A 23,400-nucleotide genomic window follows, 5' to 3' on the forward strand; every position below is an offset into this window, starting at 1 on the left:
TGTACTCTACAATTCTGAAATGCACTTATCTTGACAAAATTACTCACTATCAAATTACAGGGCTGTTAACCACTTCACAATGACTGCAAATTTTGTTTTAAATTCACTCAGAGGATGTGGTAATCACTAACTGGTTCAACATTCTTTGTCCATTCCCAGCTGCCCTTGACAAAGATGTGCAATCACTTGAACTTCTGAAGTTGATTTGGTGCAGGTACAGTCATAATGCCATTAGGGAGCGAATGCAGGATTCTGACCCATTAATAATGAAGAAATAACGATATGCTTCCAGGTCAGGATAGTGAGTGTCTTGGAGGGAAACTTGCAAGTGGTGCTGTTCCCATCATTCTAAATGATGGTGATCATGGGTTTAGAATGTGATGTCTAAAGTACCTTGGTGAATATCTGGGGTGCATTTCATAGATCGTACACATTACAGAACGTCAGTGGTAGAGGGAATGAACGTTTGTGACAAAAGTAACAGTTGGGTAGCTGATTGGTCCTAGATGGCATCAAGCTTCTTGCGAGTTGGTGAAGCCACACTCATCCAGGCAACTGTGGAATGTTCCATCACACTCCTGACTTGTGTCTTGTAAATGGCAGACAGGCTTTGGGGAAATCAAGAAATGAGTTAGGTTGATTCTTAGCCTCTGACCTGCTCTTGTAGCCACAGTACTTACATGACTGAAGCAGATGAACTAATGGCACAGATCATCGTGAATGATTATGATATAGTAGGCATCACAGAGACGTGGTTGCAGGGAGGTCAAGAATGGCAGTTAAACATCCAAGGATTTTCAATTTATCGAAAAGACAGGGAGGTGGGCAGAGGGGTGGAGTTGCCTTGTTAGTTAAGAACAAAATTAAATCTATGGCACTGAATGACATAGCGTCGGATGATGTGGAGTCTGTGTGGGTGAAATTGAGGAACCACAAAGGCAAAAAAAACCCATAATGGGAGTTATGTACAGACCTCATAACAGTGGTCAGGACCAGGGACGCAACATGTACCAGGAAATAGAGAAGGCATGTCAGAAAGGCAAGGTCATGGTGATCATGGGAGACTTCAATATGCAGATGGACTGGGTAAATAATGTTGCCAGTGGATCCAAAGAAAGGGAATTCATGGAATGCTTACAGGATGGCTTTTTGGAACAGCTTGTCATGGAGCCCACAAGGGAGCAGGCTATTCTGGACCAAGTGCTATGTAATGAACTAGACTTTATAAAAAAATCTTAAAGTAAGGGAACGCTTAGGAAGCAGCGATCATAATATGGTAGAGTTCAGTCGGCAGTTTGAAAGAGAGAAGGCAAAATCATATGTAATGGTGTTACAGTTAAATAAAGGTAATTATGAGGGCATGAGAGAGGAACTGACGAAATTAGACTGGAAGCAGAGCCTAGCGGGGAAGACAGTAGAGCAAAAATGGCAGAAGTTTGTGGGTATAATTGAGGACATTGTGCAGAGGTTCATCCCCAAGAAAAGAAAGATTATCCGGGGAAGGATTAGACAGCCATGACTGACAAAGGAAGTCAGGAAATGTATTAAAGAAAAAGAGAGATCCTATAAAGTGGCCAAGAGCAGTGGGAAATCAGAAGATTGGGAAGGCTACAAAAACAAACAAAGGATAACAAAGAGAGAAATAAGGAAGGAGAGGATTAAATATGAAGGTAGGCTAGCCAGTAATATTAGAAATGATAGTAAAAGTTTCTTTCAATACATAACTTCAAACTGATGCTGGAAGCCTAGTGCTGGGAGATAAGGAAATAGCTGGAGAACTTAATAAGTACTTTGCATCAGACTTCACAGTGGAAGACATGAGTTATATCCCAACAATTAAAGGGAGCCAGGGGGCTGTGTTGAGTATGGTTGCCATTACAAAAGAGAAAGTGCTAGAAAAGCTGAAAGGTCTTAAAATTGATAAATCTCCTGGCCCCGATGGGCTACCTCCTAGAGTTCTGAGGGAGATGGCTGAGGAAATAGCGGAGGCATTGGTTGAGATCTTTCAAAAGTCACTGGAGTCAGGGAAAGTCCGGATGATTGGAAGATCACTGTTGTAAGCCCCTTGTTCAAGAAAGGATCAAGACAAAAGATGGAAAATTATAGGCCAATTAGCCTCGGTTGTTGGTAAAATTCTAGAATCCATCATTAAGGATGAAGTTTCTAAATTCTTGGAAGAGCAGAGTCGGATTAGAACAAGTCAACATGGATTTAGTAAGGGGAGGCCGTGCCTGACAAACCTGTTGGAATTCTTTGAAGAGGTGACAAGTAGGTTAGGCCTGGGAAACCCAGTGGATGTGGTCTATCTAGACTTCAAAAAAGCCTTTGATAAGGTGCCACACGGGAGGCTGCTGAGCAAGGTGAGGGCCCATGGTGTTCGAGGTGAGCTACTGGTATGGATTGAGGATTGGCTGTCTGACAGAAAATTGGGATAAAAGGTTTTTTCGGAATGGCAGCCGGTAACAAGCGTGTCCCGCAGGGTCCAGTGTTGACGCCGCAGCTGTTCACGTTATATATTAATGATCTGGATGCATTCTAGCGAATCTGGGGGCATTCTAGCGAAGTTTGCTGATGATATGAAGTTAGGTGGACAGGCAGGTAGTACTGAGGAAGTGGGGAGGCTGCAGAAGGATCTAGACAATTTGGGAGAGTGGTCCAGAAAATGGCTGATGGAATTCAATGTGAGCAAATGCGAGGTCTTGCACTTTGGAAAAAAAGAATACAAGCATGGACTACTTTCTAAACGGTGAGAAAATTCATAAAGCCAGAGTACAAAGGGATCTGGGAGCGCTAGTCGAGGATTCTCTCAAGGTAAACATGCAGGTTGAGTCTGTGATTAAGAAAGCGAACGCAATGTTGTCTTTTATCTCAAGAGGGTTGTGCTACTGAGACTTTATAAAGCTCTGATTAGGCCCCATTTGGAGTACTGTGTCCAGTTTTGGTTCCCACACCTCAGGAAGGACATACTGGCACTGGAACGTGTCCAGCGGAGATTCACATGGATGATCCCTGGAATGGTAGGTCTAACATACGAGGAACGGCCGAGGATCCAGGGATTGTATTCATTGGAGTTTAGAAGATTAAGGTGAGGATTAATAGAAACTTACAAGATAATACATGGCTTGGAAAGGGGGGACGCTAGGAAATTGTTTCCGTTAGGCAAGGAGACTAGGACCCGTGGACACAGCCTTAGAATTAGAGGGGGTAAATTCAGAACAGAAATGCGGAGACATTTCTTCAGCCACAGAGTGGTGGGCCTGTGGAATTCATTGCTGCAGAGTGCAGTGGAGGCCGGGACGCTAAATGTCTTCAAGGCAGAGATTGATAAATTCTTGATGTCACAAGGAATTAAGGGGTATGGGGAGAATGCGGGTAAGTGGAGTTGAAATGCCCATCAGCCATGATTGAATGGTAGAGTGGACTCGATGGGCCGAATGGCCTTACTTCCACTCCTATGTCCTATGTTCTTATGACCAGTCCAGCTCTGGTTCTGATCAATGGCAATCCCCAGGATGTTGGTAGTGGCGGAATTCAGTGATAGCAATACCATGGAACATTAAGGGGCGATGGCTACGTTCTCTCTTGTTGGAAAGAGAGATTGTCTGGCACTTGCATGGCATGAATGTTACTTGTCAGCACAAAACCAGATATTGTGTAGATCTTGATGCTTTTGGGCATTGACTGTTTCAGTACCAGAGGCCACGAATGGTGAACATTGTGCAATCATCAACAAACATCTCTACTCCGGACCTTATGGTGAAGGGTAGGTCATCAACAAACCAGCTGAGGATGGCAGGGCCAAGGACACCACCCTGATGAACTGCAACAAAAGCATTGTAGAATAGAGATGATAGACTTCCAATAACCTCAACCGTGTTTCTTTAAGCCAGACAGGTCTCCAATTATGGGAGAGTATCCTTCCGATTCCAACTAACTCTAGTCAGAGGTGCTTACATTGAAGTCCCATGGCATTCATTATTATAAAAATGATACTGTGATTTAAAACATGGCCAACAGAACATTACCCAAGTCGCTGGATTAGTTGCACAAGGAATCACCTCCCCTTAATTGCATTTCTGTATCTCATGTTACAAATTGATTAACCAAAATAAGAACAACACACCAAAGTGAATAAATCTATTTCTCAGTCTGTGCAGAGAGAAACAAAAGTTAATGCGTCAAGTCCAGCATGTGACCATATTTTTAAAAAAAATTTACTTGATTTTGGTTGCAGACTGAATAGAGACCATAATAAATGATCATATTTTTCAAAGGTTACTGAAACCCAATGAGAGTGGTGTTCATACTGCTGCTTTGTTCAAGCCTTGGGAGATGATGGTCACAGATAGGCAACTCCAGGAGACTGTGAACAAAGTGACGTTTGGTCAGCAACAGGCTGATGATTGGTTTGTGGAATTGTGACCAGCTACAGATGCCAAAGGCCATCAGCCTGACAACAACTGTATGATCGTCTCCTGAATGGGTGTAGATGATACTGATCAGCCTTCCAATTGATGAAGAGGCAGACCAGTTTTAAAAAAATCCTAAAGTCTGAAGAAAGCCTATTTATTTTCTCCCAGCATTTGCTGTGAGCTGTTACTTTTAACCAACAAGTCAAACTTTATAATTTTTTAACCAGTCACTCAGTGTTTCCTGTGAAGTTGTGAGCATACAAAAGTAACACTCAATCAAATCTGGTGGGTGTGTGTAATCAAATTATTTACCCAGTATATACTGTTCCCTCCACCCATAGCAAAGATTTTTTTTGCTTGTCTGTATATGCATAGGGGGATTTAAAAGGGTGTCAGATTTTTATCTATGGACAGCTGATAGCCCATTGTGGCGGCATTGGCCTCATGGTATTATTACTAGATTATTATTCCAGAAACTCAGCTAATATTCTGGGGACCTGCATTCAAATCCTGCCATGGCAAGTGGTGGAATTTGAAATCAATAAAAAAATCTGGAATTGAGGGTCTAATGACTACCATGACACAACTGTTGATTCTCTGGTTCACTAATTCTTTTAGGCAAAGAAATCTGTCATCCTTACCTGGTCCTGTCTACATGTGACTCCAGACCCATGGTAATGTGGTTGACTCTTGCTGTCCTCTGGACAATAAATGCTGGCCTCAGCAGAGATGCCACACCCCATGAATGAAAAAAATGTTTCTTAGTTTAGAAATCTGGTCCATATGTTCTGTCAATCGGAGTCTGACAGGAAAACTGGGGGAACTTTGCATACTTAGATAAAAAATTTTTGAAAGCTTTAGTGACAACCCCAGGAACAATGGGGTTTGATTTCCAGTGTGCTACCCAGCGAGGGCATGACAAATGATTTCTTTAGAACCCTGCTTCTCTCTCCGAAGATGCTTCCAGACCTTCTAAGTTTCTCCAGTATTTTAATGTTTTCATTTCAGATGTACAGCCATCCACAATTTTTTATTTTCATTCTTTCTGCATAGTTCAGTTTTAACCAAGTGTTAGACTGAAAGTGTTCTCTCCAGATAACAAGATAAAAAAAAGCAATTATAAGTAGAAACATGCTTTACTAAAATCTAGGTAACTGAACATCCATCACAACCTGCCCACCTGCCATTCACTTCCTTCCATTATATACTTATCTTTTCACAGCAGCTGTTCAAGTAGATGCTGGACATTTAAACTGTGGATACTTCACACTTACTGATGGGGGGAGGAACTTCTGTACTCATTAACTCCACTGTTGGCTGCAATGTTTTCTGGATTGGTCTCAAACTGTTTTCCTAATAGGAGGCTTATGTTCAGGAAATTTCAGAGTAGAAATGATCAAAATCTTTCATCCAATCAGGCTTCTGACCTGGATCAGAATTTCTGGGTCAATATTTCAGAGTTTGGAATTTGGAATATAAGCTGGAAACTTGGTGGAAATCAATTTCATGAATAGGTTTAAGGTGGAACGAACCTTGAAGAATGAAGAAACTGTAGGGTTGAACACACAAAGTAGCAGGATGGGAAAAAACACAATTCCTCCCCATCACCTCCTCTCTCCACCACACCCAACTTTGTCCAGCATCTCATTCATTACTCATTCTGGCACACAACTCCATTCCAACGTGGTCCTTAAAATCCATTTCCTTAGCAAAGCTTTTCGTTTTCTTTCCTAATATATCCTGATGAAGGAGCAGTGCTCTGAAAGCCAGTGCTTCCAATTAAACCTGTTGGACTATATGCTAGTGTTGTGTGATTTTTAACTTTGTACACCCCAGTTTAATACCAGCATCGCCAAATCATGCCAACTTATGGGAGCTGGTGAGCCAGTTGGCTCGTATGCAGCTCCAACACGGTTTCAAGTCACTTTCTGGCTGATGAAGGCTTGGGACTACCTCTTTGTCTTGCTCTCAAAAGTGGATGGCAATACGAAACCACCACTGATAAAATTGCTAACAGAAATAGAATTTGGATGAAGTGTGAGCAATGAGTTAAAAACATATCTTTCAGTTGAGCACTTGTGAACCGGTAAGTTAGTAAAGCTCCCACAGGTTGAAGATACACCATGAAGGTCAATCCTTCTCAAGTTCTCCCCTCGCATGAGGCATGACCACTCATGTTAAACCGCCATCAATTGCATCGCTAATAGAAAAGCAGCCCTATGGACCTCAGACTATAAAGACTTTACCATGAAATGGAATAATTCTCCTAATTTCAATCATTTTAAAATCAGATTTCTTACAAGTGGACATCCTTATTAAAATCAAAAATAAAAATTGTCATAAAAGAAAAAATAAAGAGTCACTGGACCCAAAATGACAACTCCGCTTTCTCTGCACACTTGCTGAGTTTTCCCAGCAATTTCTGTTTTCATTCCCAATTTCCAGCATCCATAGTACTTTTGGGTTTTTTAAAAAATCCCAATTAATTTTTTTTTACGTTTCCTCCAAATTTCTGCCATAACCAAAACTGTCAGATTGCCACTTGTAAATATACGGGGAAAAAATATTTTCCAGTAAAGTGGCTGTTTCAGGGAATACACTAGATTTGAATCATGCAAATCAGCTTTATCAGGAAGTGTAACTTAACCAATATATCCTAGGTGCAGCCCTTTTTTAAAATTCATTCACCGGATGAAGGTGCTTCTGACTAAGCCATCATTTGTTGCCCATCCCTAATATCTCAGAGGGCAGTTAACAGTTATCCATATTGCTGTGGGTCTGGAGTTACATTTAAGCCAGACCAGGAAATGATGGCGGTTTCCTTGCCTAAAGGAAGGAACCAAGGTGGGTTGTTCTGACAATTGGCAAGGTTTCACGGTCATTAGACTCTTAATTTCAGATATTTATTGAATTTACAAATTTAACTGCTGCCATCTTTAAACCAATACTTGCACACTTTTGTAGTTCCATTTATGCTAACAACAGAATGTTACACTGACTTAAAGTCAGTGACTTATCTCTTAACAGCTTAAAACTTCAACAAGCCAAATTTCTCTAAACTAATGAATTGCCAGAGATAGTGGAGGAGTTTGGGACAATTACAACATTTAAAAGGTATCAGGATAGAAAAATGAACAGGAAAGATTTTGGGGGATATGGGCCAAGTGCTGACAAATGGGGCTAGATTAATTTTGGATATCTGGTTGGCATGGAGAAGTTGGAACTTAAGGGCCTGTTTCCAAGCTGTACATTTCTATGACTCCACAACAACAAAATATTATAAGTGGATTGATCTTCAACATACAGAATGCAATTTTATTACATATAAGCAGTAAACCATACTTCCAAAGCTGAGTGATAAGTGTCTTACCTTCATCATGTAAAATGAACCCCTAAAATAATCTCACCCCATTGTTAAAAGTTTGTTACATTAATATAGTGACTGATACTTTTTTTTCAGCTACAAAATTAAACATGCTTGCATTCAGACTGCTTTTGAACTGAATTATGGTGCAAACACCCCTTCCAGGCCTGTACCAAAACAGTACCTAGCTCCTGTTAAAATCAGTTTCTCCCTCCTTCATTACTGCCCCAACATGCCCCCTCCCCACAAAGGTTTAAAATCAGCTTCACATAGCTTTTTCAATTCACTCTTAAGATGTGAATGTCACAAATGTACTAGCATTTATTGCCCATCTCTAGTTGCCCTTGAGAAGGTGGTAGTGAGGGGCCTAGTTTCCAGCATCTGCAATCATTGTTTTTACCTACTGAGGGGCCTTCTGAAACTAATGCAGTCCATGTGCTGTGGCTTGACCCCAATGTCCTTAAGGAGGTAATAAAGCTCTGATCTAGTGACACTGAAGGAGCTGTGCTATTCCAACACCACACCACAGATCTCCAGCATCTGCAATCCTCACTTTCTCCATACTGAAGAAATCGCAACATATGTCGAAGTCTGGATCTTACTGTGTCTAATTCCAGGGCATTAACACAAGTTTAACAAGTTGGAGTCCTGCAGCAGGCAAATCTGTTTTAGGGGGTTCCTGTGGCTCAGTGTCATGAAGGTCAGAAGGTCCAGGTTCAAACCGTACCCGTTCCACACCAGTCTGTGAACAGATCAGCTAAAATACCTTTAACAGTCTTTCCAGAATCGCGCGTCCCGTCTACACAAACTCGGACAACGAACAGAGAAAGGATCTGGGCAGTAAAATGGAAAGATCCAGACGACTTACCCTGAAAGGTGACAGTTGGTCCCGAGTTAAACCAAAAATTAAACGCAACGTGAATTGGACGAGGGCTGACAAGCAAATGATCTAACTCCAAAAAACTCCGTTTGACCCAATATCTGCAAATGAGTCAGAAATTCCTTGAATTCGGCCCAGCAGCAGCCAGGACTAATATGGAAAGTGCGGAAAGAGGCGAGGCCCGGCCCAGAGCCGCCATTTTGTATTTCAACCAACAAAAAAAACACCGATTTAAACTCCGCCATTAACAGCTAGGTATACTCACTGTCTCTCTGACTGCTCCTGTTATCAAAGATTACTTGATTCACCTCGCACTCCGAGAATTCACTCGATTTTTTTTTCTCTTTCCCTCCCTCACAGTCCGGGAACCTCGCGCTGATCGTTAACGGACGATCTCCTCCCGCCCACTCACCAGGGTTATTTTTCAAACTGTTGGCAGTTGCTGATTGGCCTCGACACGGGACTTTCCGCCGCCAAAGCCCCAGTTTCAGTTCTAGTTTCACTCAGGTTTCCCCTCTGTCCCGCCTTGTCTCATTCCCCCCAGCCGCGAAGCGGAAAGGAGAAGGACGGTGTGTAAAGTCGATTCTCTGGCCCTGGCCTCCCGCTTATGCCAACGCCACTTGGCAGGAAGGGTCACAGGAGCCTCAGCGTACACTTTGTTTCCCCCTCCGCAGTCATGCCGAGTTTCTCCAACCTTGGTTTGTTTTTTCTTTCTTTCAGGAATGGGTATGTAAGCTGATGACGCGGCACCAATCCTTCACTGATACAGCCTGTGCCCACAAACATGTCAATAAGGTTGGTGCCATCTCACTCAGATAACGGGCTGAGGATGTACATTCAAATACCGTGATGTTAACCAGTGAAACTTAGTAAACCTAGTCTCAAAAGCAGTAACCATCACTGAAGGTAGGATTCTGAGAAAGGAGCACTGGACAGATTTTGCAGATGCTCTCAGACCTCCTGAGCTTTTCCAGCAACTTCTGTTTTTATTTTTCATTTAGAGTGTGAGAAACAAAGCTCACTCACTTCAATAATTTCAGTCCGAGACAAGATCTGAATCAGTAGTGTCATTTATTTCACACTTGCAAGTTGGTGTGATGTGCACAAGGCAGGGACAAAACACACTGAATTCAAAAAATACTCAATATTTATATAATTTAGTTCCTACTTTTTAAAATTTCATTGTTCTCCCCCTGTTTACATCCTCCACTTCCATAAGACCGGTACCCATTACTGCTGTTTATCGCTTGTCTTATCCGGCCTTGTCTGTGACAAAATGCTTATTCCTGGCCTCATAAAGCCGTTTGACCTCATCCTGCTGTGGGCACATCTTTGCCTTACCATTATCTACTCCTTCCATCTGTTCAGCCCCTCTCAGCATCTTATCATTAAGACTCTTTTAATTGGGGTTTGTTCCTGTGTTTCTGTAAAAATGGGAAACAGATGTTTATACCTACTGTTTATACAGGCATTTCTAGTTTAACTGCCTCTCTTCACAGCATTTTATCTAGTGCTTGTATTTCTACCATTGGTTTGCAGTCCCATTTCTTTCTTGCATACATTTTTAGCTAATACAAAAAAAATTATGCATTTCCTCCACATAGTTTCCATTCCTGTTGACTCAGCTCTTGGCTGAAACAATTACACACTGGTGTGAGTTCATTTGCTTTTGTATAATCAATTATAATTGCAGAAGTAACATTAATTTACCTATATTCCACATAGAGCATCCACAGTTCTCTCGGTTTTTAACTAGTATTGATTGTTGTAAAAAAAAATCCGGTTTTCTAATGTCCTTTACCCAATCTCAGCTGCCCTAAACGGACCACTAGGCTCCTTACTTCAAAGATAATTAGAGATGGACAAGAAATGTTGGCTTTGCCTGTATTACCCACATCCCATGCATATATTTTTTTATCTGAAGTGTTTGCACCCATCATATTGTTTAACATGAATTTTTAAATATAACATGTAAATTGCAAGTAAGGTTAGATACCTGAGTGCAGTACATACTTGTGAAAATAATTGAACTGTATTGCAATGCATATAATTTCAAATTGGAAGTGTTATGTGATATGGTTATGCAAACTTTATCCATAAAGTATTAGTTTAATATCTGATATACACTTAGCTGGGGGGCATTGATGTAACTCTGAACAATACACCTCCCTTTTGAGAGATTTTCAAAATTAACAAAGCTTTATTCAAGACAAAAGTAAAAATATGTGGATGAGAGAAATTTTTAAAAATCTTCCCATTTAGTTTCCCATTTTTTGGGAGGTTTTATATTACTCTAATTGTTTTCTTGATTTTGCTTTCCCAAATGTACATTATATTGCCATTCACTCTTTTCTACACATTTTGACTGATTGTATCTCAGGACACATGACAATAAATCAGTGAATTGTTTACGAGCAGAATACGAAGAACATAGTAAGCAAGCATGTACAGATCAAAACAGAGGCTTACAGGTTACATTGAACAGGACATACGTGAGGCAAGATCATTGTTAGCATTATTTGAGGCTAGACAGTCTATTCAACAGTCTAATAACGGCTAGGAAGAAGCTGTTCCTGAACCTGTTGGTGTGTGTACTCAGGCTTCTGTATCTTCTGCCTGTTGGAAGAGATTGCAGGAGATCATTATCGGAGTGTGATGGGTCCTTGATGTTGGCACCTTTTCTGCAGCAATGAGCTATGTAAATGGAGTCAATGGATGAAAGGTTGGCTTCCGTGATGATCTGGGCTTGAATATCGCCTTCTGTGGTTTCTTATGGTTTTGGGCAGAGCAGTTGCTATACCAGGCTGTTATACACCCAGACATCTGTAGAAGTTGGTTAGTGTACTAATGGACATGTCAAATTTCCTGAGGAAGAAGAGGTGTTGTTGTGCCTTCTTGACTGTCACATCTATTTGGAAGTCCAGGACAGTAGTCTATTATCGTCATTGCGAGGACCTTGATACTCTCCACCCCCAAACTCGGTTCTGTTGATTTAGATGGGAGCATGTTCTCTTTCCTTTTTGAAGTCAATGATAAGTTCTTCAGTTTTGCTGACATTGAGAGAGATTATTCTCATTGCACCCACTACGTCACCAAGACCTCTATCTCCCTTCTGTATTTTGATTCATCATGGTTAGATATTCGTTCCACTACAGTGGTGCTTTTAATTAATTTGTAGAGGCCCGTTCATTTGGAATTTTGCAACACACTAGAGGGTGTACAGGGAGTACAGTAGGGGGTTGAGGACTCATCCTTGGAAGATTCTAGTGTTATTGCAGAGGTGGTGTAATTACCTGTCTTCACTGATTGTGGTCTGTGGGTCAGAAAGCTGGGGATCAGAAAGCTGAGGATCCAGTTGTAGAGACTTGTTTCTTTGCTTGATGCCTCTGCCATTAACTATTGGCATCTAATCACTATCTAATCCCATCCACCACTGTAAAGATCTACTTCCTCCATGTTTGATATTACAGTTAGTAAATTCATATTATGCATTGCAGAACTCTGACAAAGTTGTATCCACAGACAAGGAGGAGTCAGCCTAGGGGTAGTATTGGTGGGCTGTTAATCTGGAGACTGTGGTTCAAATCATGCCACAATAGTGGTGAAACTTGAATTCAATAAAAATCTGAGTTAAGTGTTTAATAGTTACCACAAATCCATTGCTGATCACTAGTGAACCAGATGACTTTTCTCAATATTCTATAGGGAAGGAAACCAACATCCTTGCCTGGCCTACATGTGAGTCCAGTTCCACAACAATGTGGTTGACTCTTAATTGCCCAGAGAGCAGTTAGGAATCCGCAATAAATGCTGACGTGGCTGTCAATATCTCCATCAAACGAATGAATAAAATAACTTTTCACAGTCTGCCTAACATCTCAACTCCTCGGATACAAACCTCCAAAATCTGTTCCAAGTTGCATATCATCCTATTTGGACATACTTTTCAGATGGTTGTGAGGAAGGGTCACTGGACCAGAAACATGAACTCTGATTTCTCTCCGTAGATGCTATCAGACCTGCTGAACTTTTACAGCATCCATTCTTTTGGTTTTCATTACAGACTATTTGTTGTTGCTGGGTCAAAATACAGGAAAACACCTATCTTACATCACTTTATAGGTGTACTGTTACAGCTGAGGCTAGAGGACAAGATAGTTGCTCTGGTCCCACTGTATCTTGGGTTATAATGTAAAATAGATATACAATCTTCAGTTATTGACAGGACCAATTAAATCAATTAATCATCAATTTTAAACAAAAAAGTTATCAATAAGATTGCTTAATAAGGAGCATTGGAGGCTGAGGAGTGACCTTTATAACAGTTTATAAAATCATGAGGGGCATGGATAGGGTAAATAGACATGGTCTTTTCCTTAGGATGGGGGAGTCCAGAACTAGAGGGCATAGGATTTGGGTGAGGGGGGAGAGATTTAACAAAGAACATTACAGCACAGTACAGGCTGTTTGGCTCTCGATGTTGCACCAAAAGGGACCTAAGGGGCAATTTTTCCACGCAAAAGGTGGTGCGTGTACGGAATAAGCTGCCAGAGGAAGTGGTGGAGACTGGTACAATTACAACCCTGAAAAGTCATCTGGATAGGTTTATGAATAGGAAGGGTTTAGAGGGATATGGGCCAAGTGTTGGCAAATGGGACTTGATTCATTTAGAATAACTGGTCAGTGTGAACGTGTTGGACCGAAGGGTCTATTTCCGTGCTGTACATTTCTGACTATAAAAATTACAATCAAAAGGAACGTAATCAATTATTACATCATTATCTATTTATATTGGTCAGTAGCAGAACAAATGCTTACGCTTCTAAATAGCTCTAAAACACATACAAATGCACAAACACATTTCAAAGGAAAAGAGGTGGAAAAAAATTACCATCACCCTAAAAATGTTTTGTGGACTAATGAGGTCACAGCTAACTCATTTTATTGCATATTCTTGAAGCTGTCTCTCTCTCTCTCTCTCTCTCTCTTTCAGCCTTTCCTTCATCAAATCTCCCTCACTGCATCACTCACTGCTACAGTTCTTGTGTCCTAGTGAGCCAACCTTTCACTACTCTCTTTCTCCAATCACTGGTTACATCTCTTCCCATGTTTGCAGCAAAGCAGCCTTCGATTGGAGGAACAGCTTCTCATTGATTCTGTCTCTTCAGTACACAGGTATAGTTTCTTTCCTTGGTTGCCTTGTGATTTGACTTTTCTAGGGCTTTCTGGGAGCTCATGGGACCACCTCGCACATGTATACTGAACCTTGACTCAATGGCCTATAAGCTGAGTTGACTACAATGTGCTGCTCCATAACACCAACAGTATGAGGTTAGACACCATTTCAATTGAGATAATGCTTGCAACTGCCTGTTCTCCTTATCCAATTGTGATACCATGGCATGGCGATGGGTAGAAAGCCATGGTTAACAACCTAGACAACAGGGTACGACATAAACAGAGAGAGAGAGAGAGAAAAGTTTAACTTGTTACAAGCAGCAAGAATTTGCTCCTGCAGCCTGTATGAAAAATATTTGATTCATACTTTGAAGCTCCTTTTACACAACTTCCCAAGTCAACTTTTTAATGAAACTGTGACTGAATCTGCAATCAATCTGAATCTGTGAAATGATATCACACCATTACGAGGAAATTGGAGCACATCGAGAGGGACACTGAAGGGTATCTTACTACTGATGGTAGAATTATCTTTAACCTTGAGGGGATTTTTGCTAATAACCATCAATCTCATTCTCAGTTTGAAAATGGTGGGAGGGGGCATGTATCTTTCAAGGATGAAGAAGAAAATATTGGACATTTGAAATGAAAACAAATAGCAAGTACACAGCTATCACGTTATTCAGCATCCAGGAAGGGAAAATGTAGTGAATATTTCAAATGTATATTTTTCTTCATTGGATAAAATTGAGAATTAAGGCTTAAGCTACTTTTCTATCATTCATTCAGGGTGCAATCACTGACTAGTCCCAATGCATGTATCCTGTCTGAGATCGATCAACTCAACACAGTCCAATCTTATGATTCTCTTGATTTGAAATACTTTGTATCCAAGCTTTCATGGTTTTCATTTGAAACAGCAAGATTTTGTTTCTCGAGATTAATTCCATCCAGTGTAACTGAGTAATTTTTAAGTACCTCTGTTGAAGGGAGAGTTAATTATTTATCTTCATTTTCCTAAGTATTTGTTTCGAGGTTTAAAAACCCACATATTAAAGTGAAGAATTTCAGCATGTGCAATCCTCCATGAATATCTCTGGAGGCTTTTTTTTTACCTTTGGCAATGGCTATTGTGAATCTATTGCAAAATTTGTCTCTTCATTTGACTTGCTTAATATTTTTATCAGAAATGATCAGTCATATAGAGAAGTTAATGTTTTAAAATGGTGTGTAAAATATTTAGTTGTGATGCAAAGGTGGGATTATTCAGGCAGTGTCTTGCTCAAATATTGATGTCATTGTACAAATATAAAAGCAGAAGACGACTAATCAGTTCAAATACACGGGCTTGGTAACTTTATAACCTGGGAGTTAAAATAGATCCTTCATACCAGTTCTTATATAGTACTGCAGGAAGTTTAAATTAAAATACACTGACTCTAATTTGCTGAAATGCAGAATATCATGCCATTGTTGCACAATTTGTGTTAAAGGTTCATCATATATAGGCAGGAAATTCACTTTTGGAATGCTCTCCTGTTCTAATGTTCTTACGGCATGAGTCTTTACCTCCAGGTTTTTAGATTTGTTCTGCTATCCTTTTATTTTAGTTATAATCTGTGGATTCTTATTAAACGTCTCTCAAATGTACATGAATTTCTAAAAATGCTTTCAGCCTTATTGATCACTAGCAAGGACAATGTGTTTCCCATTGCTAACTGCCTTTAAACTAAGTGGCTTATGAAACCTTTTCAGAGGTCAGTTAAGTTGCCATGGGTCTGGAGCCACATGGAGACTAAACTAGGTAAAGATAGCAGATTTTCTTCCCGAAAACATATTAGAGAATCAAGTAAAATTTTGCAGTGGTAATTGTCACAGTCACCATTAGTGAGGCATGTCTTATAATCTATCTTATTTATTTATTCCAGTTAGTTCACAGTCATTTCTGGAGTCAAAGTAACTTTGACCGTATTTTTTTTCAATTTGATATACATGAAAGCTTAGTTTATAGCACTTTAAAGAGAAGGAAATCTTTAATAAAATGACCTATTGACATCTTGTATCTGTGACGCACTAAAGAGAAGCTACAATCACTTTGCTGACATAATAGGTGCGTGATAATTGACTATTAATGTTTGCGGATATTAAATAAAACCTGAAAGCTCATCTTCGAAAGATCAAGTGAAGTTTAAAAGCAGATGATTTGATAAAAACCTTCCTGATGAATGCGCAGCATGATAATCTCCATCTTCAGTTCTCTGACCAGAGATCAGGTGAGACCCACAATGGCATTTGTACACTTCACAAACTCTCAACTTCACTATGAGGGCAGAATCTTGCATTACATAGCTGAAATCTGGTGTTGGATGTAGAAGTCATAGAGATGTACAGCATGGAAACAGACCCTTCGGTCTAACCCATTCGTGCCGACCAGATATCCCAACCCAATCTAGTCCCATCTGCCAGCACCTGGCCCATATCCCTCCAAGCCCTTCCTATTCATATACCCATCCAAATGCCTCTTAAACGTTGCAATTGTACCAGTCTCCACCACTTCCTCTGGCAGCTCATTCCGTACACTTACCACCCTCTGCGTGAAAAAGTTGTCCCTTAGGTCTCTTTTATATCTTTCTCTTCTCACCCTAAACCTATGCCCTCTTGTTCTGGACTCCCCGACTCCAGGGAAAATGCTTTGTCCATTTATCCTATCCATGCCCATCATAATTTTGTAAACTTCTATAAGGTCACCCCTCAGCCTCCGATGCGCCAGGGAAAATAGCCCCAGCCTGTTCAGCCTCTCCCTGTAGCTCAGATCCTCCAACCCTGGCAACATCCTTACAAATCTTTTCTGAGACTTTTCAAGTTTCACAACATCTTTACAACAGGAAGGAGACCAGAATTGCATGCAATATTCCAACAGTGGACTAACCACTGTCCTGTACAGCCGCAACATGACCTCCCAATTCCTGTACTCAGTACTCTGACCAATAAAGGAAAGCATACCAAACGCGTTCTTCACTATCCTATCTACCTGTGACTCCACTTTCAAGGAGCTATGAGCCTGCACCTCAAGGTCTCTTTGTTCAGCAACACTCCCTAGGACCTTACCATTAAGTGTATAAGTCCTGCTAAGATTTGCTTTCCCAAAATGCAGCACCTCACATTTATCTGAATTAAACTCCATCTACCACTTCTCAGCCCATTGGCCCCTCTGGTCCAGATCCTGTTGTAATATCAGGTAACCCTCTTCGCTGTCCACTACACCTCCAATTTTGTTGTCAACTGCAAACTTATTAACTGAACCTGTTATGCTCACATCCATGGAAATGACAAAAAGTAGAGGGCACAGCACCGATCCTTGTGGCATTCCACTGGTCACAGGCCTCCAGTCTGAAAAACAACACTCCACCACCACCCTCTGTCTTCTACCTTTGAGCCAGTTCTGTATCCAAATGGCTAGTTCTCCCTGAATTCCATGAGATCTAACCTTGCTAATCAGTCTCCCATGGGGAACCTTGTCGAACATGTTACTGAAGTCCATATAGATCACGTCTACTGCTCTGCCCTCATCAATCGTCTTTGTTACTTCATCAAAAAACTCAATCAAGTTTGTGAGACATGATTTCTCATGCACAAAGCCATGTTGATTATCCCTAATCAGCCCTTGCCTTTCCAAACATATGTACATCCTGTCCCTCAGGATTCCCTCCAACAACTTGCCCACCACCAAGGTCAGGCTCACCAGTCTATAGTTCCCTGGTTTGTCCTTACCACCCTTCTTAAACAGTGGCACCATGTTTGCAAACCTCCAGTCTTCCAGTATCTCACCTGTGACTGTCAATGGCGCAAATATCTCAGCAAGAGGCCCAGCAATCACTTCTCTAGCTTCCCACCGAGTTCTCGAGTACACCTGATCAGGTCCTGGGGATTTATCCATCTTTAACCATTTCAAGACATCCAGCACTTCCTCCTCTGTAATCTGGACATTTTGCAAGATGTCACCATCTATTTTCCTACAGTCTATACCTTCCATATCCTTTTCCACAGTAAATACTGATGCAAAATATTCATTTAGTATCTCCCCCATTTTCTGTGACTCCACACAAAGGCTGCCTTGCTGATCTTTGAGGGGCCCTATTCTCTTCCTAGTTACCCTTTTGTCCTTAATATATTTGTAAAAACCCTTTGGATTCTCCTTAATTCTATTTGCCAAAGCTATCTCATGTCCCTGTTTTGCCCTCCTGATTTCCCTCTTATGTATACTCCTGCTTTCTTTATACTCTTCTCAGGATTCAGTCGATTTATTTTGTCTATACCTGACATATGCTTCCTTCTTTTTCTTAACCAAACCCTCAATTTCTTTAGTCATCCAGCATTCCCTATACCTACCAGCCTTACATTTCATCCTGACAGGAATATGCTTTTTCTGGATTCTTGTTATCTCATTTCTGAAGGCTTCCCATTTTCCAGCCATCCCTTTACCTGCGAACATCTGCCTCCAATCAGCTTTCAAAAGTTCTTGCCTAATATCGTCAAAATTGGCCTTTCTCCAATTTAGAACTTCAACTTTTAGATCTGGTCTATCCTTTTCCATCACTATTTTAAAATGAATAGAATTATGGTCGCTGCCCCTGATATTTGTTACCATCATGGAATCTCCATTATCAGCATCTTGGGGGCTACCATTGATCCAAAATTCAGTTGGACTTGCCATATACACACTGGCTGCAAGAGTAAAGGCTAGGAAAACCCCGGTGCGTTACCACCTGACTTCCCAAAGTCAGTCCATCATCTACAAGGATAAATTAAGGACTGCAGATGCTGGAGATCAGTGTCAAAAAGTGTGGTGCTGGAAAAGCACAGCTGGAACTGGAGAGTTGATGTTTTGAGCATAATCTCCTAATAAAGTGGCAAGTAACATTCACACCACACAAATTCCTGAACAGTTTTTTTTAAGATTACATTCCCTACACTGTGGAAACAGGCCCTTCGGCTCAACCAGTCCACACCGACCTTCTGAAGAGTAACCCACCCAGATATATTTCCCTCTGACTGATCTAACTCTATGGGCAATTTAACATGGCCAATTCACCTGACCAGCACATCGTTGGACTGTGGGAGGAAACCGGAGCACCGGAGGAAACCCACACAGACACGAAGAATGTCTGTGTGGAGTTTGCACAGTCACCAGAGGCTAGAATCGAACCTGGGACCCTGGTGTTGTGAGGCTTTCCCACTCCTTGGATGGTCCCTGACTAGCTGTGCTTTTCCACCACCACCACGTTTTGGCCATCATCTCCCAGGCACAAGTCAGGAGTGTGATGCAATACCCCCTACTTGCTAGGATGGGTGCAGGTCCAACAACACTGAAGCAGCTAGTGGGTCAACAAAGCAGATGCATTGCAGCAGTTCAAGGCGGCAGCTCACCATCACTTTCTCAAGGGCAACTGGAGATGGGAACAAATGCTGGCCAGCCAGTGAAATCCACATTCCACAAATGAACATTAAAAAAACACAGAGAATGGCGAATCATTTGGGGGAAGAAGAAGGGAAGTTCTTGACCCTGCAATATCTTCTGGGATCAAAAAGTCTGGGCACCATATTTAAAGGCAACCAAACAACTCTTTACTCACTGAAAGCCAGGCCATAGGTTCAGCCTGTGTTGGTGACTCCTCACCTGTTCCCTCCCTCTTCCACCATCACCAATACCAGAGATATTTCAGACCGATAGAAAATGGCCTCAGTTCAGTGAACCGTCACTGGCTGTATGAAGAGAATGAACAATTTCTTGTGTTTTGCAAGGGTACCTTGTACTCACTGCAAATTGACACACACCACATTCTGCGATCTAACCGCAAATGCAGAGTAATATCAGCTTAGAGTGCCCATGTGCAAGCCTCAGAACCATCATTTGTTAATGTATATGTGATAGCCATCTTATACTGTTCATGTTCTACTGATGCAGGACTGTGCATATTAATCACTTACCAGGGAAGGGTTTACATCGCTATGCATACTTATGAAGTGCTTATAGACCTATTGGGATACACTCAACCCCTCATTCCTGTTTATCTGCCTGCAGGACAAGAATGTCCATGACAGAACGGACAGACCTAGACCAATGGGAATGGGCGGGAATATTTGCATTTTCATCCTTTTCCAGGAGAAGGTTGGCAGGGGGAGAACTGTGACTGTGCTCAAGCAGGTGGAGAGATAGGACTCTCAGAGGAAGACAGCAGTTCAAATAAGTGAGTTTACACTGAAAAACAAATTCTTTCTCTACTCCATTCCACGTACTAGTGACCAACAAAAGGGGAGACGGCCTTCCCTCAGCTCCTCCTCAAACTCCAGGACCCCATTAGCACCATCTCTGAGGATGATGTCTCCCAGGTACCTGCACTCTCCACCAGCAGAAACATTCATTTTGGTGGGTGTATCTTCTCGAATAAGGTTAGGGTAATCACAAGCTGGTCACTTTATCACTGACATTGATTCGCAACCTGTGAAGGAAGCAACATCCAAGGAAAGCCGGCCCTCACACAACCCCATGTTGATGAGCCATAAGTGACCTATTGAAGATGCAAAGTCAGTCAGGGGATCAACAACAAACATGCCACAAGCCACAAATGGATTAGAATGTAAGCTGAAGCCATCGTATCCTGCTCCCTCCCCAGTTTGTCTACTGTTGTGGCTCCCATGTGAAAACTTGACTGGTTCCATGGAAACAGAATACACAATAGTCGCAGGATATGACGTTAGTCTTGCACACTATGCTATAGTAATGGGTGCAGAATATTAATGCCAACATGGGGGGGGGGTGTGGATGAGTACCTCAATCTGCCTCAGGTGCCTCTTCGTAAGGAATTAGGGAGTTGCCATTGAGAATGCAGAGGGAGATGAGCAACCAACCAAGCACTCTTGAGATTTCACCCAGAGACACTGTGATGCCTTACCATTCAACCTCCACTCTGACAGTGATCTCATTACCTCTTGGAGAGGAAATTCACCTACATCTGAACACGAGACTCTCTAAGCAGGCCAGGGTCTGCCAGGCCCCAATCCCAGAGGGTCTCTGCCAAACTTAGCACAGTCAACAAGACATATCAATCAAAAGGCTGCCTCCACCTCCACTGTGGATGTTGGGGCTGCACCCAATCATACTGATAGACAAACAGAAAAGATAATAAGGGAATAAGATGTTAAAAAGACAACATCTCTAACAGTATGGTATTATTTTCACTGTGCCATGGTGATTAAGTATGTGGAAGTGTGACTTGCAAACCTGAGCTTTTCTGACTCAGAGGTGAGATTGTTACCACTGAGCCATGGCTGACAACTAAGTTTAGCACTAGCTCACATATTTGTTCTCTTGGTGAAATATTCAAGCATAGGCAAGATCTGAAAAAAGATAAAAAAAACTAATTATGTCCCCTATTATACCATGAAACTTTGGCTGAAAGTCTATCCTGCTGATGCCATGTAAACTATGATTTAAATTAAATACCATCCATTTTTGCTACATTTGCAATATGAAAACTGCAGTTATAGTCATTCTTTATGACTTGTATGAAAATTTCTCCAGCTGACAGATGCACAGACTGCTTTCAATGTTGCACTAAAAATAAGTAAACAAATAAAGTTGTTTTTACTACACTGACAGTCACATCAGAATCAGAAACGTAGTCATTTGAGTTTGATGCTGTAGCTCATTCATATGTAACTAACTCTCTAGTGGTTTTGTAAGTAGTAAATGACTGATAATTACTAATTCTGTACGTATGTATCTGTCTAATACATTTGGAACAATTTTACCTAAAAGAAACGTTCAGCATTACAGTTAGTTTTCTTTTTATTCATTGGTGGGACTTGGGCATCTCGGGCTGGCCAGCATTGATAGCCCATTCCTATTTGCCCCCCATTCCTATTTGCCCTTGAGGTGGTAGTGGTGAGCTGCCTTCTTGAATTGCTGCAGTCCACTTGCTGAGGGTTGACCCACAATGCCAGGAGGGAGGGATTTCCATGATTTTGACCCAACAACTGTAAAGGAACGGTAGGATGGTGGTGTTCTCAAGTACCTACTGCTCTTGTCCTTCTGGATAGAAGTGAGCAAGGGTTTGGAGGTGCTGTCCAAGGATCTTTGGTGAATTTTAAACAGACATTTTTGACTCAATTATGTTATGATCCCAGCTGATAATATTGGACAAGTTTGATGTCAAGAATGAAATCTGGTGTGAAACCAGTTCTAATTTGGTTCTATAAATGTGGAGATCAGTTACTGAACACTTTCGCAAGAGTCTGCAAATGCACATTTAACACAAAAGAATAAAACATTCATTAAATGACAGCAAGATGGCGCCAGATACAGTCTACTCCTTGCGAGCTCCTGCGTATAGATCTAAATTTTCTATTTCCTACAGTCCTTCTATACTCTAAACTTAATAGCATGCATTTAAAAATTACTAATGACTCTCTCTTATCTAAACCCAAAAGGTTTGAGGCTCCTCCGCTCCTCAAAGCCAGCTTACTGGATGAAGGCAGCACACCACGTGGTGCCCACGACCATTCGAACACCAAGAAAACTAGACCAGGCCAGCCGGAGGCAGCCTAGGCTTGGGGCCTGCTGGAAAATGGAGGAACCTGAGAGACCTGCCCCAGGAAGGACAACGGACATAAAACACTCCCAACCCCATAAGACACCTGCCTGACATGAAGTCTATCAGAAGGTACCTGGAGAACAGCCCAAACACTTCTGCAAAAAACATGGCTGGAGTTGGAGCAGCAAATCGGCAGCAACTCAAATGAGGAACTAACTGGACAACTCGAAACATAAGCAGAAATCTATCTTCTCCACTGGCTCCTAAGCATACTCCCTCTGGTTAAAAAAACATTGTAAATTACCTGCTACACTGGGTCCTAAGCAGACCCTCTGCAAAAATACATCAAACTGCAATCTACCTGCTCCACAGGGTCCAAGGAAGGATCACTTACCTGGAAGCAGTCAGAATCCACTCCACCAGACCACCGGACCAGTCAAATGTAAGAAACCTGCAAGGAAGCGGGGTAAGCATGCCAGCCTGATAGTTAGACTGAGACTACGTGATTTCAAGACCCCCCCCACCTTCCTAGCATACTCCAAGCAAATGTACAATCTATGGAGAACAAGATAGACGAACTCAGATCATAGCTCAGCTTCCAACAGGAACGTTGGGACTGCTGCACACTCTACTTCACAGAAACCTGGCTCATCCCGACTGCGCATTTCAGGCTGAGGATTTTTCTATCCATCGTATGGACCGTCCAGCTCCTCAGGTAAGACAAAGAGTGAAAGGGTTTGCTTTTTAATCAACAACTTGTGGTACATGGGCCTTGCAACCCTGGACAGCCGTTGCTCCCCAAACCTTGAACTCCTTACCATCAAATGCCGCTGCTTCTATCTACCACCGGAATTTCCCGCTAACTGCTGTTATACTTGCTGCTGTGTACATACCGCCATAAGCAAAGGTTGAGGAAGCTCTGGATCTGCTGTACTCCACCACTAACACCCTGGAGACGGACCACCCCGAGGC

The 23,400-nt window shown here is 41.7% G+C and overlaps 1 protein-coding gene across 3 annotated transcripts in view; it reads right to left on the reverse strand.

Annotated features, from left to right (window-relative positions):
- Window positions 1-9,381, reverse strand: part of birc2 (baculoviral IAP repeat containing 2) — a 35,403-nt gene extending 26,022 nt beyond the window's left edge. Inside the window, exon 1 of one of the 3 annotated variants that reach the window (XM_060825779.1) lies at window positions 9,069-9,381. The gene's annotated coding sequence lies outside the window, so the exon portion shown is untranslated. The other 2 variants (XM_060825777.1, XM_060825778.1) reach the window with 2 other exon arrangements.
- Window positions 9,382-23,400: the final 14,019 nt, after the last annotated feature.

This window comes from Hemiscyllium ocellatum, chromosome 6, assembly GCF_020745735.1.
Source record: "Hemiscyllium ocellatum isolate sHemOce1 chromosome 6, sHemOce1.pat.X.cur, whole genome shotgun sequence".
Taxonomy (NCBI): Eukaryota; Metazoa; Chordata; class Chondrichthyes; order Orectolobiformes; family Hemiscylliidae; genus Hemiscyllium; species Hemiscyllium ocellatum.